Source organism: Malaclemys terrapin, chromosome 14 (assembly GCF_027887155.1).
Source record: "Malaclemys terrapin pileata isolate rMalTer1 chromosome 14, rMalTer1.hap1, whole genome shotgun sequence".
Lineage (NCBI taxonomy): Eukaryota > Metazoa > Chordata > Testudines > Emydidae > Malaclemys > Malaclemys terrapin.
Window position 1 is genome coordinate 13187642 of NC_071518.1, and position 17142 is coordinate 13204783.

General features: G+C 43.6%; 1 long non-coding RNA gene across 1 annotated transcript; it reads left to right on the forward strand.

Annotated features, from left to right (window-relative positions):
* Window positions 1-750: 750 nt before the first annotated feature.
* LOC128849037 (uncharacterized) lies at window positions 751-17142 on the forward strand. The gene is made up of 4 exons (XR_008447152.1): window positions 751-805; window positions 3498-3581; window positions 14874-14995; window positions 15196-17142. It is a non-coding gene; the product is annotated as an uncharacterized LOC128849037 (long non-coding RNA).

Below are 17142 nucleotides of genomic sequence, written 5' to 3' on the forward strand. Positions count from 1 at the left end.
CCTTTAAGACGGTGAATGCATTGATCTGTTCAAAGGAAAGCTGTTCAAATATTGCTTTTTGGCCAACTATGTTTTACTGTTAGTCTTTAAGGTGCCACCGGACTTCTTGTTGTTTTTGTGGATACAGACTAACACGGCTACCCCCTGATACCTGAGGTTTACCACCTCCTCCAGGTTTTGGAGCTAATAGATTACTGTGTGTGTCATGTCATGCTTGGACAAAATGTGAAACTGACATGTTGTTGCAATAGCTATTTCTGGAGTTACAGTAAGTTGTTTTCCTCAGTTTCATACTCTGACAAACAGGACCAATATAGGCTTAGATAGAAAAGCTCTTGAGTTTGTGGCTAATTGTCTGTTGTAGAGAGAATCTGAAAGCTGTCAAGAATTACACTGAGCCGCTGCCAACCTCTGGAATTTCAAGTGGCACAACCTGAGGAACTAACATGGTAGATAAAAGTAGATAATATAAAGCTGAGAGTGAAGTCTCTTTCCCTATCATAGTTCTCTCTCCAAATGTCATTTCATGACTATCCAAGGTAGAAAGCACGGAGTACACTGGATAACATATACAGTACTTGTTTCAGTTAAATGTAACAGGTTTGCAAACTCTTCAAGTCACTGAAGTCATGCTTGGAAAACTACTGTATGTTTCAATTTCCCCAGTCCCCAAAAGCCTTGTAAGTGCCTCTTTAAAAGATCTGAGCTCAGACCAAGCAAGCATAAGGAGGGATTATGGCTGAAATCCCAGAACTAGGAAGCAGCACATGGATACTGACTAAATGAAGCTGTACATTTGGAAAAGGTATGGATCAACCTCCTAGTGTGTGAGGTTTTGTAAATGTGATCAGCTATATTCTGGGTTTGCGCAGGGAGGGTGAGATGTCTAATCTTCTTTCCTGTCATGTTAACCCATTCTTTCCAAGGGAAATTTTCTAGTTAAAAAGAAGACTGTGCTATGTACTAGAGATAGAGGGGGAGCAGGATTTTTACTACACAAGGTAGGATGCATAACAGGAATTTGTCTGCTCATACACTGAAGACTAGAAAGACCCTGAACACAGACACCGGCTAGATGAAGAGTTATGGGCACTAATTTAAAATACTCTTAGATTCTTTCATTTTAAGTTTCTTGCATGAATATTTTGTGTCACACATAAGGTCCCATATTTGAGCCTTTTCTAAGGCAACTATCACTGTCCTAAGTGGCCTAGAGTATTGTATCCTTATTCCTCCAATTCTCTTGAATAGTCAGAATATAGCAGGGGTTCTCAAACTTCATTGCACTGAAAATTACTACATGATCCCAGTGTCCTGTATTACTCTAGATTCTAGAGTCTAGACCAGGGGTCGGCAACGTTTGGCACGCGGCTCGCCAGGGTAAGCACCCTAGCGGGCCGGGCCAGTTTATTTACCTGCTGACGCGGCAGGTTCGGCCGATCGTGGCCCCCACTGGCTGCGGTTTGCCATCCCAGGCCAATGGGGGAGGCGGGAAGCGGCGCGGGCAAGGGATGTGCTGGAGGTGCCTGATGGGTCTTGTTTGGCACTCATATTTTCTCTGACTCACTGTATTTTAAATTTTCCCCATATCTCAAATTTATTATGGTATCCTTCAGACAAATGTAGGGCCTAAATCTTCAGAGTGCTGATGCCTTTCAATGCCCCTTGAAGTTTGCAGTCAGGGTTGAGTATACTCAGCATATCGAAGGATTTGTCCCATCATACCATAGGTTCTGCTTAGATATTTTACTGGATTTTGCTAAATAAACCTATTTTTAAAAGCCAAATGTGAATATTAATCGCAATGCAGTACCACCGTCACATTCTACAGGAAAAATATTAAATTAAAGAATTAGGGTTAATTTAAGTTTGGTTAAGAAAATGGGTTGTAAAGAAAGGCCCTGAATAGTAAGTAGAAGGAAGGCCTTGAAAATAATTAGATATAAGGCCGGAAGGAGTGAAGTAGAGAGGACATCTGGTTCAAAGAATAACTAATGGAATAAGGGGAAGTTTGTGAAAAGAAGGCATGTGACCAATAGGGGTGGCTGCAAATGGTTTTAAATAAGACAAAGAGAATCTGTCTTCAAATAAACCAGTATGGTCCGTCCAACTCATACACCACTGTTGCAGCCTATGTGAACCTAGGTGCAATGGAAAAACTATTGGTCAATAAGAAGGAGGGGACGAAAGGCCTTGAGAAGAAAGGAGGTTGTAAGTTTTATCTGGATTAAGACTGATAATAAGGGTGAACTGTCTCCAATTGGTTTTAATCTGAAATCAGTATTTGGGGATGACATCACTTGTTTGTTGCAGAGTATAAAAAAGTTAACTCTTAAAGGGTTCATTGCTAATATCTGCCTGGCCACTCTGGAGTGTACCAACATGGGTCTAAGCACCCCTCGGTTTAGCCCGCTTGTATCTTGATCAAATGCTTGTAAATGTTGTGTCACTGTTTAGATGTAGTAAATTGCTTAATATTTAGGCTTTTTAAAGGCATGTTTAGAGCAATTGTATAAAATACCATTTGGCCTTTGGACTTCAAGGAATTTTTATGGTTAAATTAGTATTGTGGTAATATCCTGCATAAATAATAATTCCAACACTGGTTTTGTTAGGCTAAACCCTATAGTGTAATGTCAAAAAGGACATATTTTAGTACATCGTGTTCCAGAAGAGAATTCACTCACAAATAAAATGAGTATTTTTAACCATATAAAATGCATTGTTATTTCCATAGAACTTGCTGAAATCTTCAATCAATGGCTTCCATTTTCTACTTCAGCCAGTTTTAATGCACTAAATATTTTTTTTCTTGGTTGAAGCAAACATTTTAGTGGTTAAATCACACAACTAATTTCTCATTGGGGCCCTGACTGCACAATTAAGTGACCATTCTGCAGACTGTCCCTGAACTCGTGTGCTATGTAGTTGGAGAGGAAAAACACCAGAAGTAATTTTCCATCAAAACATTTCTCTGCTGATTAATATGTGAAGTATTCAAATGGAGCTGAATACCCAAACAAACTCCTGCAGACTGGAGACCTCATGCACAGGATGTGGTTTGGGTTTTCTGTCCCAAACCCCCAATTTTTACATTTTTTAAATCCGGCATTTTTGGGGAAGGCTGAATTATACCCTCTTTGTTTGTTAAAGATAAAATGGAACTTTGTTTTGTCTTCTTTAAGGAGAAGGAGAGTTAGGATTAAAAGTAAAACCTCTGTTTCTTTGCATTCCAGGTACAGTGAAGAAGCTGAAGGGAGTCTTTTAAAATGCTGCCCATTCTGACTTGGCAAAGATTCCAGGCTTGCTGGGGAATTATTGGCGGCACCTCAGTTTGTTTAGACCTAGTTGTTTTTTTATTTTTTAATTTTTATTTTAAATAAGCAAGGATGACCCATTGTGTTAATTTCTCCCCTGTAATGTGTGGTGCTCTCTTTCCCTTCCAGGAAATGATCTGAGAATTTCAGACTCATGAAGTTTTGTTTTTTCTGTCTCAGAATTGTCCCGGCCTGGCATTGCTGCTATTCTTCCACAGATAGGCAAGTTCCAGGCAAAGAGGCGGGAATGAACGTTTAGCTTCAGTAAGTGAGACAGAGGACAGCTAGTCACATATGCACATGTTCATGAAATCTGGTGGGATATTATCCTTGTGAACTCCCCCTCATGAGCAGCTTACTTAACAGTGCAGCTTGCCGTAGGTCCAGCCAGAGTGAGATAAATGTGCTGGTTTGTTTGGACTGCTTTCCCACATGGGATTTGGTCACTATGGACTTTTATTTAAGATTTAAGAGCAAGTCTTCTCAAGTATGTGGTCATTTCTCCCTTTAGCAGCTACATCCTACAGAGAATACATCATCCATACCTCTTAGCACCACAGACTTCTTCAGGCCTGTGTTACACCCGTAAGGCTCATGTGATCACAGGGATATGTAGGGAATAGATGAGGTCTGAGATTTCTCCGCAGCTGTGAGTTTGTTAGAGTTCCATTCAGGGTCCCAGCAACCCTACTGTTCTTACCTGGCCAGCAAGAGTTATTGTTAGTGAGAACAAACAAACACCCCTCCTCCCCCGCATCCCTCTGGCTCATTGGGAACTGAATGCCCTGCCTGTGGCAGCCAAGACAGACCACAAACTTTCAGCTCAGGGCTATCACTGGATGGATAGATGACATCAGCTTTCAGTGTTCCTATAACCCAGGGATCAGCAACCTTTGGAACGTGGCCCGCCAGGGCAAGCCCCCTGGCAGGCTGGGCCGGTTTGTTTACCTGCCGCGTCTGCAGCTTCGGCCAATCGCAGCTCCCACTGGCCGCGGTTTGCCGCTCCAGGCTAATGGGGGCTGTGGGAAACGGTGCATGTTGTATGCCAAAAGTTGCCAAGTCGTGCTATAACCAGCACCGGTTTGACGCATAGCCACTATACATTGGTGTACAGGTCCCAAGTTTTGGAGTCATGTGATGAGGTCAGAATCTCAGCTTTCATTTCACATAGTCTGGCATCATGACCTGTATGAAACCTCTGCAGTGACATCTGCCCAAGTGTGCAGACAGCACAAGAGTTCTGAGAGGTGTGAGTTGCCTCCTGCATCTCAATGGGGTGTTAACTCCAAGACAAAAAAATAAAAAGAAACCACCAAAACAAAACCTTCCCTTGTAATTCTGGGGAGAGGATGAGGGAAGAACCCACATGTCACTTCATGCACTGCTGGAAGGTACTGAGACCCCCTGGTGCTGCATCTCCAGGGGCAAGTGGGGACTCCTGCTGCTGCCCCTGTTGGTTCTGACCAGAAGAGGGGCCTTGATGCTGAAGCTATAGGGGTCCTATGCTACTACCCCTTCCTCTCTGAGAGGGAATGCCCCCACCCAATCCCACTATAGGACTGGACAAAGGTGTGGGGGGAGGGCCTCAGGGGTGGAGACCCAATGGGCCTAGGTGTGGTATACCTAGGCCCTGGACTGCCTTAATCCAGCCCTATTCATAACATGGATGACATCTAGCTGTGCTGAATTTGGCATCTAGCATCTCTAAGGCCCAGATCTACAAAGGTATTTAGGTTCCCCATTTCCCTTGAGGTCAATGGAAGTTAGAGCCTAGAGGCCTGATCCAACACCCATTGATGACTGTAGGGAGATGCCATTCCAGGGCACTCTAGTATGGGTTGGGATGGCCCTGTAGGCACTCTGCCACAGTTTCCCTCAGAGGTTCTCAGAAATAAGCCACTCACAGAAATGAGGTATTCCCCCCCTCTCTTGGGATCTAATTTATTCAATATAGTCCATCCTTCTTTCACCCTTTGCTAGGTGCAGAGTTTCCATAGAGCTCTTTCTGGAATGTGCAGTTTTAGTCCTGGCTGCCCCACTCTTCAAACTCACCCCTTTAGATCAGTGTTTTATAGTCTTCCTCCCAGGGCCGGGGGCTAGCTGCACTCTTGCTCTTTCTTGGCTCCCAGCCACAGCTTCCTCCAGCAACTCCTTGACTGAGCTTGGAGTCTTCTTTTAAATTACCTGCCCAGTCCCCTGCCCAGTCCCCTGCCCAATCCTTAATCCTTTCCAGGTGGGTCTAATAATCCCAAACACCTGTTTGTGTTGCCTCGGCGATAGGTGAGTCTTGTTCCACCCACTGTATAAGGATTATGGTCCTGGGGCTCTTAAAGGAACAGTGGTCTGGGTTTTCCTCTAGCTTTCCCCTCCTCACAGTCATTAATTGTTCCCCAGATCCAACTTCCTCTCTCCCAGAGACTGCTTCATTCACTTTCCTGGACACATGGAATGGGGTAGCTGCCATCTCAAGCTATCTCCTCTGACCTTAAAAGGCCAGTCCCCCATTATAATGCCAATGGGGGGGGAGGGGACATCACTGGGCATTGAGTCAGACCCTTAGCAATACATTCAGTATTCTAGAACTCTGGCAATTGTGTCTAGAATGCTGACAAATACATCAGTGAACTATCAGGAATCACATTCCCATTTACCCTAAGGCCCCTGTCAGGGGGAACAGGGACTTAGAATGGATGTAAATGTAATCTACTCCCATTTCAAGGTCCCTTCACATGGCCAGAATGGTGTAAAGGGGATCAGTATAAAGGAGAATATAGCCTTTGATTTGTTCCAATTTCTTTTTATAGCTGTTGTTTGGATTTACATAGTGGCAAATGAGGGGGTGTGCTGTGGTGGTGGAGTCTGTGTGTTTGGGATTGTATATGTTGATTGTGCTGTAGGGTGGGTGGTTGTGTTGATTTAAGTCTCGGGGCATTGCTGGGATGATTTGTTGTGTTGATTTATATGGGTGGCAGTTGGACCTAGTAACCCCGCATCTGTGCAGTCTCCCTCATATGACCAATGTAATTGTTGCAAGAAAATCAGGTGTAGGGGAAGAATGGTGATATGTTGAGTTATCTTTGATAACACAATGGACTAGGACTCTTAGCAAGACTCAATGGAGATTCTAGGCTAGGCTTCGGCGGGACCCAGTGACATTCCTGGAATCTTATTATATAGATTACTATAGCTCTCACTAACAGCCCGATTTGTCTATTTATAAATTATATTCCTTTTTGGAAATGCTGCCATCTCATGGAAGCTCAGGTGTATAATATTCTCTCCAATTTTAAGAACATAAGAACATAAGAAAGGCCGTACCAGGTCAGACCAAAGGTCCATCTAGCCCAGTATCCTGTCTACCGACAGTGGCCAATGCCAGGTGCCCCAGAGGGAGTGAACCTAACAGGCAATGATCAAGTGATCTCTCTCCTGCCATCCATCTCCCCTCTGACAGAGACTAGGGACACCATTCCTTACCTGTCCTGGCTAATAGCCATTAATGGATTTAACCACCATGAATTTATCCAGTTCTCTTTTAAACTCTGTTATAGTCCTAGCCTTCACAACCTCCTCAGGCAAGGAGTTCCACAAGTTGACTGTGCGCTGCATGAAGAAGAACTTCCTTTTATTTGTTTTAAACCTGCTGCCTATTAATTTTCACATCTGCTATGGTCACTATGGACTTTTATGGTGGCAATCCTTACAAGTTTATTTTAAATGCACTGGTCTATGGAAGGTTCCCAGAACATTTATACAGTATAAATATATACATACCACATCAAAAGCACACCCTCAATTTTCCTGATTATCCTTATGATACACAAATCTTTGAGGGCCTTTTCAAAATCTTGGTGACTGCCCTTTGCTTAATCTAACTTGGGCATTTAGTTATCATACTGGATAGCTGGGACAGCACTGCCTGGTGGCTGACAACTCTTGTGTGGCTGGATTTCTAGGCAGCTAGCATCTGTGGTGGTAGGAAACCAGAGAGAACTGTGGCTACTAATTGATGAATAGGATTAAGCTGTTTCAGAAATTCCATTGCTTTACAGACTTCAGCATTTATGACAACTCTAGAATTACTTAAACAAATGGGGGCTGAAGAAGTCTTTGTGACAGCCAATTCAATTGTACATGATAGGAAAGATTCATCTGAAGTTTTAGGAAAACTAGATGTGCTGTCAGACAAAAGCGTGATGACTGACAGACAAATAATCCCCTCAGGATGCGGGCTAAAAGGTGCCCAGGCAAGCACCAGGCAAAAATAGCTGCTAGCCAGGGAAAGGAGGACATGAAAACTGCCTTATCCCTAGCTCCTTTGCCCCTGAAATGTCTATACGTTTGGTCTCTGTGGTAGAGCTGGAGGAATCCTGTAACAGCCCATTATCTCCATGGGTTCAGTCTGTAGGGGACTCTGTATGTGTGTATATATATCTCCTCAATATATGTTCCATTCTATATGCATCCGAAGAAGTGGGCTGTAGTCCACGAAAGCTTATGCTCTAATAAATTTGTTAGTCTCTAAAGTGCCACAAGTACTCCTATATTATATGTTGCTATCATGCTCTTTTGCATTGCAGTTTATGCTCATTTCCAGTAGATGGCTTAAGAGACCTAGGAATAACTGAGTCTCAGTCCATGATTTTGTGCTGCTAAACCCACCAGACTGAACAGAAAAGGCCTGATTCTTTTCTCATTGGTTTGCACCAGGGTAATTCCACTGGGGTTTAGGAACCATTCCAGATTTACACCAGTGTCAGTAAGTGGAGCATTGGGCTTATGCTGTATTGTATATTCTCCAGACAGTTCTTCAGTGCATGATCTCTGGTTGCAGAGATAGCCAGAAGGATGAACACCTTCATTTAGCATGGGATCCAGAGAAATTTCACACATGGGAATAAAAAATAGGCAGGCAATGCTTTCTGTTGTTGTTAATATTGTTCCCCAAACGAATGCCTTGATTTCAGTGCTCGTTAATCAACTTAATCTAGTGCTGTGACATGATTTCAAGAGTGTTCACGTGTGCCATAAGTATATGGCAATATGACTGGCTGGTTATGTTGCCTAACCTTTAATGAGCCCTGTGGTTGCTGGATCAAAGTTACTTGTCTGCCGAGCCTCTCGCTATACTGCTATGGGAGAGTGCACACATGCCAAGACTTGATGCTTAAGTTGTTACCCACATTTACAGAAGACATCTTAAATCATTATGAGGCAGGCCTCCCCCTAAGACTCAGGCCAAGCTGTTGGGCTGGATGCTGGGGTCTATCTTGGAGGAAGTAGGAATCCTTAAGCAAAACCATGGGGTGGCTGGAGCAGCCTCCCTGGCCCGGGAGTGTGGAAGGAGCTGGAGGAGGCATGCAGCGAGACCCCTTGGTGCAGCCACTCTCCTGGCCCAGCCACTTTCCTGGCCCAGCCCCAAATGCCTTGTGTGCATGGCCAGGCTCCATACCAAAAAAGGGCACACTACTACTGCATGACTTTCCCCTCCCTGCTATCAGCCTTATGTGGTGGTACCATCCCAGCTGTGCTGCAAGAAGGCCTCCCTCAGGGGGAGGATGTATGGGGGAAGGGTTTGCTCTGATGAGCCAAATCTTCGCTGAAGTCAACAGGGGTTTTGTCTGAGTGACGCCAGCAGGATTTAACCATCTAGTCTTACTTTTTTACTCATTGGAAAGATCTGTGTGAATATAGGAATGGTCTTTATCAAGACAGTCCCTTTGCAAAACATAATTCTAAGAAACAAACCCATCATTCTAAGGAAGAGCTAATGAATTCATACTCTCAGCACTGAGCCTATAAGATAAGTATTTGCTCCTTAGCTTTATATATCTAATGCCTTTTACATTTGGGAGCTTAATGCAGCTGGCTTGGCTGGCATTTTTGCAGTCTTTGATAGAGCAGAGTCTCTTTAGCACATAGGAACCAGTGCAGCAATGATTGCAAAGTAACATCTGTATTCTCCGTATAGGGATTTTCCGTTTCATACATCACTTACTTCACAATTTGCCCCAGTGGCTCCTCAGAAACCAATACCTACTAGTCCAGGAGCCTCAAGGAAAATAACCAGCTTTTGCCAACATCAGGATTTGACCTTAACACATATTTTACTGAAAAACAGAGAATTACCAGTAAATAAAATCAAGTCAATGCAATGTTGAATATTTTTCACGGAAAATGATCACGTGGAATTAATTATTAATCAGTTGTTCCCTGAATTATAAATACTATAGCTACAACAACTGAGTGGAAATTGTAAGATCTTTGGGGCAGAAATTATCTTTATTTTCTATGTTTATACAGTGCCTAACACAATGGGGTTCTGGTCCATGACTGGTGCTCCCAGGCACAACAATAATACAAATGCATTATAATAAAACATAATAATGATCCTCTCTCCAGCAAAGCCAGTAGCAAAACTCCCATTTATTTCAGTAGGAACGAGACTGGGCCTAATTTACCATCTTATTGGGGATAAAGCAGGAAGCTTAATAATTATAATAATAATAATTACTCTTTTTATTAGGTCTGTGTTTGCTCTGTTGGCCCGATGATTAAGAAACAGAGCCCTGTGAAACAACATTATTCAGTGATGGAATGTTGAGTTAGAAGGAAGCTCAACCATCTCCACAGGAGTCATATTAAATATTATGTGTTGTTATTAAATTAAAGCCACAATGCCAGCACAAACGCTGCTGCCTAGATAGTGCTGAAATAACACCCGTGTCCTGCAAGTGAACTGTGTGAATCTGTAAAGCCAATATCATGCAGCACAGTCTGGAAGGACCTTGAGAGGTCCTCTAGTCCAGCCCTCTGTGCTGAGGCAGGACCATGTATTCTTAGGCCATCCCTGACAGGTGTTTGTCTAACCTGTTCTTTAAAATACTCCAGTGATGGGGATTCCACAACCTCCCATGGAAGAGTGTTCCAGAACTTAACTCCCCTTATAGACAGAACATTTTTCCTCAGATCAAACCTAAATCTCTTTTGCTACACATTAAGCCCATTACTTCTTGTCCTACCTTCAGTGCACATGGAGAACAATTGACGACCATCCTCTTTATAACGGCCCTTAACATATTTGAAGACTATTATCAGTCCCTGAATATTGTTTTCTCAAGACTAAACATGCCCAGTTTTTTAAAATCTTTTCTCATAAGTCTGGTTTTCTAAACCTTTTAACATTTTTTTGTTGTTTCCTCCCTGTGGACTCTCTGTAATTTGTCCACATCTTTCCTGAAGTGTGATACACTACTCCAGCGCTACTCACTACTATTCTACTCACCAGAGCTGAGTAGAACAGGACAATTACCTCCAGTGTCTTACACTCCTGTTAATATACACCAGAATGATATTAGCCTTTTTTATAACTTCATCACATTGTTGACTGATCTTCAATTTGTGATCCACTATAACCCCCAGACCCTTTTCAACAGCACTACTACGTAGCCAGTTATTCCCCATTTTGTAATTGTGCATTTGATGTTTTTCTTCCCAAGTGTAGTACTTTTCACTTGTCTTTACTGAATGGGTATCTATTGTCATTGGTATCTAATGCCAAACAGGTGACTGTGTGCAGATCAAAGTTCCCTGGGCACTTTTGTAGGACAAAAATTTAGTCTGACACCTTTGGGCAATATGTACCCTTCCCATGACTGCCATGCTCTGCACCATTTCATATACACATGGAATCATTTCAATAGTGCTATATGTAATTCTTTGGGATTAAAGACATTATAGTGTTAATATTTTACATTTCAATATATAATGCTATTTTCCATCTGAGGAGCTACAAACACTTTGCAACAGTTCAGTAAACCTCACACTATAGGGACAAGCCAGGAAGCTTGGAGCTGAGGTCTGATTTGAATCCAAACTTTGCCAAAGTCTGGCCATGTTGGAACTGGGGTTCCAGCTTTGGCCCCTCTTTACCCAGAACACCTAGGGAGGTAGTGTGCTCAAGCCCACCCTGTTGTGACTGTCAGAAAGGACAGCAAAAATGGGGGTAGTTAGGTAATAAATGCCAAATTCAGCACCAAGCCATCCCATTCAATGTGTGTAAGTAAAGAATTTAGCCTATTGTTTCTAAACTAAGTCTAGGGTAAGTTATTTCATTCTTTGCTCTCCAGATGCAACTTACAGACTTTGAGTGCAACTTTCAACTCAGAGCATAGTTTCCAGCAATACCTTCCAGTTAGCAGAAGGGCTAAATTCAAAGGGCAGCTATGACCTTCTCAAGAATGGCTGGGGGGAACCAGGGAGCTCTTGAGTCTATTCCCATCTGTACTACTGACTTAATGTGTGGCCCCGGGCAAGTCCCTTAGCCTCATTGACCCCTTCTAGAATGGAACATAACAGTGGAACCAAAATGCACTGTTGAAGGAAATGCTGCCTTTTACATGGAAAATAATAAGGTTACTGGTGAGTCATGAGCAATTCAATTCCAAACCCACATGTGAAATGAAGGCCCTGGAGGGAAAAAATAGCAACGAGAGTGAAATAACAGAGAACTAATCTGCCAAAGCAAACTGACATTGATGGGGAATGAGAAGGAAAAACACTTCAGTCACCATCCATTCTCCTTCGTGTTAGTATTAAAAGCAATGTCCTCTCCTGCTGGAATCTCTGTAAAATCCTGTGCATCTGACATCGTTCCTTTTCATAGTACGATGCCTATATTGTGGTAGGTACGTAAGGCCTGTCTTCTACTTGATCCCCCCGGGGTTTCACAAAGCATTGCCTGTGTTTCACGTGGAGGACCTCAGTTGTCCAGTCACCTAGTGCGAGGGCAGCCTCACAGCTATTCAGTGGACTCCAGGCTATATATGCATAACCACTGTACAGGCATTCACTATAAATAACGTGGTTTTGTTAGTGGGTGTAGCTTTGCAGGTAGCTGAACAGTTTGCTCTGACATGGAGATGCTGCACCAGCTAAAGCTGCACTTTATTCCTTGAGGGTATGTCTACATTGCAGCTGGAGATGTGCTTCCCAGAGCAGATAGACAGATGCGTGCAATACAGCTGGGGGCAGCTTGGGTAAAATCCTGTCCAGACCCCTGGGTACGTGCGTGGCTAGCTAGCCCGCGTCGTTGCCTGTGCTACCCCTGGCTACACTGGTATTTTGAGTGTGCTAGCTCAAGCACATCTGTCTACCCATTCTGGGAAGCATGCTCCCTTCTGCAGGGAAGACACACCCTAAGTAATGTGATGTATGTTTGGGGGTGGGGGTTGTCAAGTAGAGGAATATGCAGTCGTCTGTATTGCAAACTGCAGCTCATCAAGACAATGATACTTGGTGGGGAAGTGGCTCTGGTCTGACAGAAAAGCAATGCATTTCCTTCGTAGAGGCAGAGCAGTTTCTGAAAGGGTTGTAGGTTGCCAGGGGCTGATTGATTGCTGCACAGCAGAAGCACTGGGAATGGAAGAGCGCGCCTGAGGTTAGAATGGGGAGTGGTGATGAGCAGGAGGTGAGGTCATGGGCACTATGAATGCTTGCACAGCTCTCAGAGCAGATTTGTCACCTGATAGGACTGAGCTCTCTCTGCCCAACTATGTGCTACAACTGCCTCCCTTACTTCTTGTCTCACTACTTTTTTCCAGCCCAGTTGTTTTTTCAGACTCACTGTACTGTGTTGAAGCTCCAGCTTCCCCACTCAGCACCAGAGGCTCCTAGAGCAAAGGTTAATTGTATCCAGGTCGAAGCCTTCCCATTTCCAGGCTGCAAGCGGGCAAGACAAAGCTCCCTCCCTTTTCCAGGATGCAGTAGAACACCCTCTTTCCCTCTCAGCTGTGGACCATAATTCCCCCCCAGGCTCCTCCTTTTCCTCTTCCCCTTTTTTATGCATGGCAGCTGGATTCTGCGGCCTCTGTTCTCCAACCATTAATCCCTGGCAGGCTGGCTTGCCACACTGCAGCCCGGCTAGATGGTGGCAGCATTGCTAACCTCAGATGCTCAAAAATAAGGAGTCAATCCTTCTCTGCCCCTCCCCTCCCAATAATCTTGAGGCTGGGTCAAAAACCATGAGATTTTAACTGGGTTCGTTTCCTTTGCCTTCTATTTTGGAGCTCTTTGGTTTTACTTGGGTCACATTTTTCTGCTTTTCGCTGCAACCATGAGGGCTAAAATCTTACTTTTCTCTCTTTAAAGGGCAGCTAAGAGACTCACAATCACATGACTCCAGGAGCAGGGGTTTTAAGAGAAACACCAAATATTGTGGGATTTGTTAACCCTTTGGTTCTGGCCTTTTGTCCCCCTTGTCCAAAGTACCTAGGGGGCCTTCTGCTATGTAGAGGGTTAATCTACCTCACCCCACTTATAAGCCACCACTCTGGAGGGCCTGCCCCCCACAAGGAACTGCCATGGAGTGACTATGCAGAGGGATTCCCAGCTCCTGTGTGGCACAGACCAGTGCTCTGGTGTGACTCTGCCCATAGCCAAGCAGAGGAAAGATGTGGCTACATCTCCACCTGTCAAACCTTCAATGTCTAGGGTGGAGTGGCAGCCATAACTGCTCTAAAAGTCATGGCTGCAGCGGCACCATGAGTGTTCTGCACCATTTTGTGGCGGGGGAAGGATGTTTCCCATTGTCCCTTCGGAGATCTCCTGAGGCCCGTTTACTCAGGCTTTGAACAGATTTGGTCTCTGGAGCCCTACTGCAGTGTTACATACATCTCGTTTTGCCTCATTGCCGTGCCGATGGAACGTTCTGCAGCCTCTTGGAAAGGCTGCTCCTTTTGGAAAAAAACTAGAGAGAGAGAAAAAGTCAGTTAAGCTGCATTGCAAGAGCTGAACGCTCTCCCCGGAGATGAGGTGAGTCAGATCTCTAGTGCTGCTGTGAAGGAGGTGAGGACAGAATGACTCTGAGCCTGCACTGGAGCAGAACAGCCTGGCAGAGCTTAAAGGAGACAAAGCCAAACCTCCTCAGCGAATTGCTCTGCAGCCTCCATTCCCCTATTGGCTTTGGTTTGCAGGAATAAGCACTGGCTGGTTTAGTTCGCACAGATTCACATCCCCTTTAAACATCACATAACTTGCCATTTTCAAACAGTGAGGCTAGTCATCCTCCTTTGAAAGCCATGGGACCTCCCCCACAGACACACATACAGGATCCAGATGTTTTATCAGAATCTCCATTACTTCATGGTGCAGTCTGGGGGCCTCTCAGGCCCCCAATTAGGGTCACTCTAGCTGTGGATGAAGAATCCTTTCTGGTAGCCGTGCTGCAGAAAGGTTGGGGGAGGATGGGTAGGAATCCTGCACTTCAGCGCACACCTGCCAACAGAAATCGTGGGAGGGACAGCCTAGGGAGAATCTAGCATGGAGACATGAAATGGCCAATAGGCCACCCACTGAAATTCCAGGCGTGGGGAAGGAAGTCAGCCAAAGAGGAGTGAGTGGACAAAGCTGGTTAGCAGGCTACTGGATTCCCTGCAAATAACTACAGAAAGGGGTGTGGGTGTGTGCTCACGCGTGGGTGCATGTTATGGCCATTGGGGAAGGAGATGGTGTAAGGAATCGGTTCTGTTTTTAATGGTTTTACTCTTTGGTTGACAGCCAAAACCAGTGGAGAAAGAGATTGATGGCTTTAACTCTAAGCATCCAAAGGAATTCTTCTCCGTCCTTGGGGTTTACTTTCTCCAAATACCCATGCAGGATTACATCCCTCCTTAGCAGAGGTGGGTGAATGTTGCAAACACTTATTCATCAAATAATTCATCCAACGAACAATGGCAAGGTTTATGAAATAATTCAACAAATGACAGGCAACCAGCTCTACTCCTCAGGTGTTGCTCTGCCTTGATGCACATAGTTAACGTAATCTTTTCTCCTACATCATACCTTCTCGCCTCTTCATCATCTGTGTTTTTCTCTTAAGACCTTCCAGGTTCTGAACAACTTCTGGCAGTGAGGCACTGAGCACAGCATTGTTCCAGTTGGCAGGGATCCAGCCAGCATGCAGATAACCACACGATTTGTAATAGAACTAATTGATAGAGATACCACAGGTATGGCTTAGTTAAGATCAATCAGATGGGATCAATCAACATGACAGCTCAGACTAAGAAGATAAAGTCACATTCACACAAACTCTAACCTGTTCCCTCAAAGGAAAACATTTGCTGAGGAATGTCAGCTTGGATATTAAAAATGACTTGGAACAAAGATGTCTTGTTTGAATAATGGGGATGCAGATGTCAATTATAGCTGGATGATTGTTTCAGCTCTTGTCTTTGTGAAAAGGGTGTTAACACCAGGGATAAGGCTGGCTCATGCTGTGGGATTTACAGGCTGCCAGTGTAAGAAATATCCCCATTGATTGCCTAGGAGCTGGAAGTATTTTGTACACTGTATGTGTTGGCAGTTATGTCAATAACCAGGAGAATCTATTCTTAGGATGACCACCAGAAATAATCACTAAACTCAAAGAGAACGAGGACTTTAGGGGGAAATATTAAACCCCCATCCCACCCGTTTTATGTATTGTGAGCTGAATTTGTATTTCCTTTGGCTTGATGTGATAGATATACTCCTGCAATTCTGTTGTAGTGTAGCAATTCCTGTGTGTTAGCGAATAAGATAATTGAGTACAGATGGCCCAACAGGAAAGCCTCAAAGAGGCAGAGCGTTGCTGGTAATCACAAAGAGTTTACAAAGGGCTAAGGCTGCTTGCTTTTGGCCTACTCTTGGCCCCACGATCAGCAATGGACTGATCATTATTTGCTTATAAGCCTGGAAATCAGAGAGCAGAAATTTGATGTGCTTGCCTTCAAGTTGGCATGTGTGCTTTTGGATTATGGGACTTATCCAAAGCCTACTGAAGTCAACAGAAATTCTTTCAATGACTTTAATGTGTTTTGGATCAAGCCCTGTGTGACTGAAATTAATCAAAGATAGCCCTACTGCTTTGATTATACATCAAAGTGAACAGTATTGAATGATTTTCTCCCTTCATGCACTAAAGAGGAGAACTTTAAGGCCTATTTCCAAATGACAAGGCATCCCAGTATGAATTTGACAAGACCACTAGACTTATTTTCTGACAAGAATTTTGGTGGGTTCTTCACAGACTAAGACCAAGACCACTTTTGATCCCCATGGACTTTCCTTAGAGAGAGCTAAAGAAAATCCCTCCAAGGTACAGCTGACTGGACCAGTGCACTAAAAGACAGTGAAAATAGAGTCTGTTACTCACCTTTGAATAAACTCCATATTCATGAATAGACATGGGAGGTTTTCATTGATCTCTACTGTACGAGAACTGAAAATTGACAGTGTGGAATGCTGAGGCTACTCTTCAGAATTATTTTTCATGCTCTTTGGAATAAGATGTGTGATATTTCCTCTTGTAGATTACTCCACGTTCCTCATAGAATATTTCCTGATGATTATTTGGTATGGGCAGTTTCATTTTGTCTTTTGTTGTTGTGTACAAATTGACTAACAAAAAACAAGCTACATGTGTTAGTTGCTACACTTACAGTTCAATATACGAATGTGTAAGGTCTACATTCTCGTACATAAACTTACCCTATAGAATCAGCACAGTTCAGAACACCAAACAGATTGTTCATTCATTAAAATATTCGTCTACCCCATCCACACACCATACTATGATAAAACATATAGAATTCTGACATTATGAGCCTGAGATTATTTTCCTTTCCAAATCTTTATTATACATATTAAACTATATATAAAATCAACAGTATATACTCCTAGCAGGTTATTTCCATTACAGAACAAAAAAGGGGAACAGAATTGAGGTTGAACATAGTCAGAGTTGAGTTATATTGTAAAAAAAATAAATAAATCTGCAAATATC